The 5,701-nt window shown below is 54.3% G+C and overlaps 1 long non-coding RNA gene across 1 annotated transcript; it reads left to right on the top strand.

Annotated features, from left to right (window-relative positions):
* Positions 1–3,941: 3,941 nt before the first annotated feature.
* Positions 3,942–4,738, top strand: LOC131484092 (uncharacterized). Its single transcript, XR_009248017.1, has 2 exons — positions 3,942–4,108; positions 4,528–4,738. It is a non-coding gene; the product is annotated as an uncharacterized LOC131484092 (long non-coding RNA).
* Positions 4,739–5,701: the final 963 nt, after the last annotated feature.

Here is a 5,701-nt window from a genome sequence, read left to right on the forward strand (position 1 = left end):
CCGCCTGCTCCCACACTGCCCCTCCTCCCGTCATGCCCAGCCCCGCCCCCCTCCCCTCCCCACCTCCACCTCCCGACCCCTCCTCCCGACCCCTCCCACACCGCCCGCCCACCTCCCCCTCCCGACCCCTCCCACACCAACCCCTCCTCCCCCCCGTGCCCAGCCCCAGCCCCTCCCCACCTCCACCTCCCGGCCCCTCCCACACCGCCCCGCCCACCTCCCTCTCCCGACCCCTCCCACACCGCCCCGCCCACCTCCACCTTCCGACCCCTCCCACACCGCCCCTCCTCCCCTCGAGCCCAGCCCCGCCCCTCCCCACCTCCACCGCCTGACCCCTCCAGACACCCAGCAGCTGGCTGTCCAAACAACCAAGAAATAAAGGAGTTTTTGAACGTACTGACCCCACTTCTTTTTTCTCGGTTGTTGGAAACCATGTGGGGCCATGTGGTACCCCCCCCCCCCCCCGTCCGCCACCCTGCCCCCCACCCCCCGACCCTCAAAACCTTCTCTGTTGCCGGGTTCTGTCCCTGTTGCTCTGGTACATGAATTAACGTGAAGATAGAACACCTCCCGGCACCTGGGGGCTCAGTCGGTTGGTTAAGCGACCGACTCTTGATTTCAGCTCAGGTGGTGATCTCAGAGCTGTGAGTTCGAGCCCCGTGTCAGGCCAGAGCCTGCTGGCAGCGTGTAGCCTGCTTGGGACTCTCTCACTCTCTCTCTCTCTCTCTCTCTCCCCTGCTCTCTCTTTCAAAAAATTCAAAAAATAAATAAATAAACTAAAAAAAAAGTCTTTGTTAAAAAAAACAACACACGGGGTGCCTGGGTGACTCAAGTCGGTTAAGCGTCAGACTTCGGGTCACGATCTCAGGGTTTGTGGGTTCAAGCCCCGCATCGGGCTCTGTGCTGACAGCTCGGAGCCTGGAGCCTGCTTCGGATTCCGTGTCTCCCTCTCTCTCTGCCTCTCCCTCTCTCTCAAAAATAAACGTTAAAAAAATTTTTAGGGCCGCCTGGGTGGTTCAGTCGGTTGAGCGTCCAACTTCGGCTTGGGTCATGATCTCACGGTTTGCGAGTTCGAGCCCCGCATCGGGCTCTGTGCTGACAGCTCGGAGCCTGGAGCCTGCTTCGGATTCCGTGTCTCCCTCTCTCTCTGCCTCTCCCTCTCTCTCAAAAATAAACGTTAAAAAAATTTTTAGGGCCGCCTGGGTGGTTCAGTCGGTTGAGCGTCCAACTTCGGCTTGGGTCATGATCTCACGGTTTGCGAGTTCGAGCCCCGCATCGGGCTCTGGGCTGACAGCTCGGAGCCTGGAGCCTGCTTCGGATTCTGTGTCTCCCTCTCTCTCTCTGCCCCGCCCCCACTCATGCTCTGTCTCCCTCGCTCTCAAAAGTAAATAAAAATTAAAAAAAAAAAGAATGACACAAAATGTTCTGGTGATGATACAATAAGGGAAGATCAAACCATCTCAGGAACGTTCTATTATTCGTCTCAGACGTGGTGGGACTGATTTCTTTTTATGGGCTCCTGGGATAAGCAAGTGTGAGAAGCCTGGAATTTAGTTCTTACTTTGTGGCACATACAATGCCAGACAGTAGGCACGAATGTCACGGCGTCTCCTTCCATCCCAATGTTGGGTCCACGTTTTATTTTCATTCCCCTGGGTTAGCGCTGCCTGCTTCCTGTGTCCCAGAAATTTCTGGAAGGAATAGCATTCGGGAAGCCCCGATTAGTCCCGGGCCGTCTGTCAGACAGAAGTTCCTCATCGACATCAAGAAGGTGGCTCTTTCCCACAAGGAGGGTGTTAATGACTCAGCCCAGCTCCTGACAAGCCCTGGAAGAGCTTTCCGGGTGCAGATGTCCCCTGAATAGCACAGCTTTCAAACTCCAGGCTCCAGAAAACAGCCTCGAGAGCACAGAAGAGTCGGCCCTGATTCCTGCCACCTTGCCGAAAACTTCCCTCTCAGTCCCCCCTCCACCTGGGCTCAGGCCTCTTCCCAGCTCCCTCCTAACTCGCTTTGGAATGACCCCCAAGAAACAAATGTCTAATGATTAGAGTTGATGTACAAATTCAGGAAAAAGAAGAAAACACTCACAGGCATGGGAGTTTTCAGGCAGAGGAGGGCAAATTCTTAGGACCCCACACATTGATCCCATGAGTCTCTGTCTCGGGTCCGTGCTCATGATATTCTCCCTGAGCATCTATGGATTTCCAGCCCGTCCCTCAAGATGCGACTCAAAGCGGAGGCAGCTAATTCAGTCCCCCTTCCTCTCTTCTAACGAACCACACAGACTGAGCCAAAGACTGCCCTTCCCAGGCTTCTTTGTAGATCGGCCTGGCCGCCCTGGGACTCTGTTCTGGCCCAGGAGGTGACAGTGGGATTGTTGAGGAGGACTTTCAGAAAGACTGCTTAAAAAAGAGTCAAACTACCAGCCTTTTCCCTCTTCTTGTTGCTTGGAATGCAGATGTGATGGCATGATCCAAGTCACCGCAGTGGAGCATGAGGCACTCTCAAAGATCATCAACAGGGACAGCAGAGGGTGCTGCAGAAGGGTCTGGGCTCTGAGATCTCTGTGCAGCAGATGCACAGGGTGGAGGGGTGGGGTTCGTGGAGCATCGCCTGTCTTCAGATCCTCTTGATGGGCCAGGGTAGACCTTTATATGTATGAGCTGCTCTGAGCTGGAATTTTCTGTTACATGAGCTGAACCAGACCCTAAATGACACATGCCTCCTGCTTATATTCTAGGACACTTTCTGATCTGTCGGGGGGGACCGTGTTCTCCCAGAAACTCCTACAGAGTGGAAGGGGCTTGCTCATTGGATGCGTGAGGACCTGAAGGCAGGGAGGGGTGGAGAAAATGGAATTGTGTGGCTTACACATCCCTTACCTCTTACTTGTTAGCGAGCGCTGAAATTGAACATCACCCCTGGCGGTTCGGGGTGTTCTTAGCAGAGAAAACACCTCGGTTAAGAGGGCTTACCTGCAGACACAGTTCAGTCCTGGGTCCTTGCTCCTGGGAGGCATTCTTCCCCGCCCAAGTCCTGTGTGACGGTTTTGGGGGGCAGCACTCTGCCTTCTCGGAGCCCCTAACCACTCTGTGTCTGCTGTTTCATGGTTTATCACATTGTGACTCGGAATTACTGGTTCCTGGGACTTAGCGGCCTCTCCAGCCCGGCTGCGCCTGCCTAGTTCTGATCTGCTCAGAACACCTGCGGGTGCGGCACCAGCTGATATGGGGAGAGCCTAACGGAACGAGTTCCACGGCTCCTGCCCCCTGTCTTACACAGGAAAGAACATACAGCAGGCCTCCCTTCCTCTGCTCTTATTAAGTAGAATTGTTTGCATTCTTTTTGCAATGTTTGCCCTTAAACTGAGCTCTACAGGCCCGTTGCCGGCTGCTTTTGATGCCAACGGAAGCAATTCCAGAGCCTCTTCTTTTGAAGAAAAGGTCTCGATTGAACTATTTTATCATATAGCATTTTAATTCTTTATTTTCGTGCCTCCTTGTTTACAGCGCCTTGGGAGGAGGAGACGTCCCTGCCACCCTGCAGCTACAGACAGGGAGAGAGAAGGTTCTTCCTACAGTCCAGTGCACCTGTTGAGCAGAGCCAGCCAGGGTCAAGTCCGCGGCTGCCAGCCCTGGCCTCGGAGAGCGGTGTGGAAGCCGGGCTGCGACCCCAGTGCCCGGATGGACACCCCTCTGCTTCCCTTTCCCCTGCATGCAAACCTGCCCCCGTTTATTTTTAACTCGTCAAATTGTCCGGCAGGAGTAGGAAAGGAACCTGTTTTTGTTAACACCCCCCCCCCAAAAGCAATTGCATAAGTGACGGGGCACAGAAAAGGCCTACTTTTGCTAGTCCGACTGTGACCACGATTTCTCTCTGCCACGGCCCCTCCTTTCTGTTGCCCCCTTATCATGCCCAGACTTCCTTTACTCTGCGGTTGAGCTCAGCGGTGTCGCAGCTGTCTGCCGGGCTTCCTGCACCCACCCTGGCATCCATCCTGGAAATAGCTGAGGTTGGACCCAGTAAGAAGGGCGGGAAACCGGAGAAGAATCGTCGTCAGCAAGGAAGACCAAATTATCCCCACCAGTGGGGACCACCGGGGTTCCAGGTAAATGCCAGGGCTCGGTGTGGTCGGGACGGTGAGACGCGGGCCCTCACGGTGGCCCCGGTCCCCGGCGACGTGGGAGGAAGGTCTTCTCGGCATCAGAGTCTCCGTTCTCCTGGAGGAGAATCCTGTGGGCCTCAACCCCGCTCCAAGGCCATTCTGTGTCATCGCCTTGCTCGACCTCTGCCTCTCTGGCCAGAATACACTCCCTTCCGCTGGGGCTGGTGGAGCTGCACACAGAAACCTTTGTGTCCCCGCTGGCTGCCCGGTCCCGGGCCAGGACACTCCGCTCCCCGGCTGCCTGGCCGCGGGTGTTTGTTCTCCTTAGCTCCAAGATTCTGACCTTGTGGAGGGTTCAGAAACTTTCTTTTGAAACTTACTCTCAGGTTTGTTTTTTTGTTTTTGTTTTTTTTTCAAGCCAGGCAAGTAAAGACAACTCAGCTGCAGGTGGGAAGCGTAGAGACTGACATGGAAAATCCACGCACGCTGACGGCTTCTGACCGGGAGGGAAATGTTCAGATTCTGTTTCACCGTAAGGTCTTCACGTTTTTGGATGATGTGTTTTGCAGATTTTTTTCTTCTCTTAACGTCTAGTGATTTGCAAGCACCGAAATAATACAGCAGGACCTTTTACGAGTGGCGTGGGCTTTTTGCGAGTGGGCAAAATAATTGGAAACCAATGTACAGATCAGGGGGCAGTTTGGTATATGGGAATGAGTATAAAGGATGTTGAATTATTTAACTTTAAAAAAAATTTTTTAATGTTTATTTATTTTTGAGACGGAGAGAGACAGAACATGAACGGGGGAGGGTCAGAGAGAGAGGGAGACACAGAATCTGAAGCAGGTTCCAGGCTCCGAGCCGTCAGCACAGAGCCCGACGTGGGGCTCAAACTCATGGACCGCGAGATCATGACTTCAGCCGAAGTCGGAAGCTCAACTGACTGAGCCACCAGGAGCCCTGCATGTTGGATTATTTCAAGGGAGTTTCCCACCAAAGTGTTAACTTGAGAAAGAGAGACACAGAGGCAGAGAGACAGAGACAGAGAGGAAGAGAAGGACAATTATCACTTTTGCCCAAAGATCAGGGGCGGATCGTCCAGAGCCGTCCCTTGAAGCACTCTGGGGGGGGGGTGGGGGGGGGGGGATGCTGGTAAAGCCGCTCTTCTTCTGGGACATGACCATTCTCCAGCAGCTCTGTTCTGCTTTTCGTTCTCCACTTAAAAATGAGACTCTTATGGTTAGAGCTTATTTTCATGTCTTGTTAGCTATGTGTTGGTGACATTCCAGAAATGACTTTGATGACAGGAGCAAACAAGTCATCCGATCACATTCTGTGAGAGGAGCCTGGAAATCTTCCCCGGATTTGGCTGACTCCTGATGGTGTTTATGAACGCCTGAGATCTCTCTCAAGTTCTCGTCTTCCCGGCTCGGGGGGGGGGGGGGGGGGCACGACTATGAGCGGGGGTGGGGGATGGGGAGTGGGGGATGGGGGTGCAGGTGTATGTTCACACCCACACGCACCAGGCCAGACTGACAGGCCCTCACCAGGCTGCCAGCAGCACCCAGCATGTGCCCCGGGTCAGTGAGCGCCGGG

Source organism: Neofelis nebulosa, chromosome 8 (genome assembly GCF_028018385.1).
Source record: "Neofelis nebulosa isolate mNeoNeb1 chromosome 8, mNeoNeb1.pri, whole genome shotgun sequence".
NCBI lineage: Eukaryota > Metazoa > Chordata > Mammalia > Carnivora > Felidae > Neofelis > Neofelis nebulosa.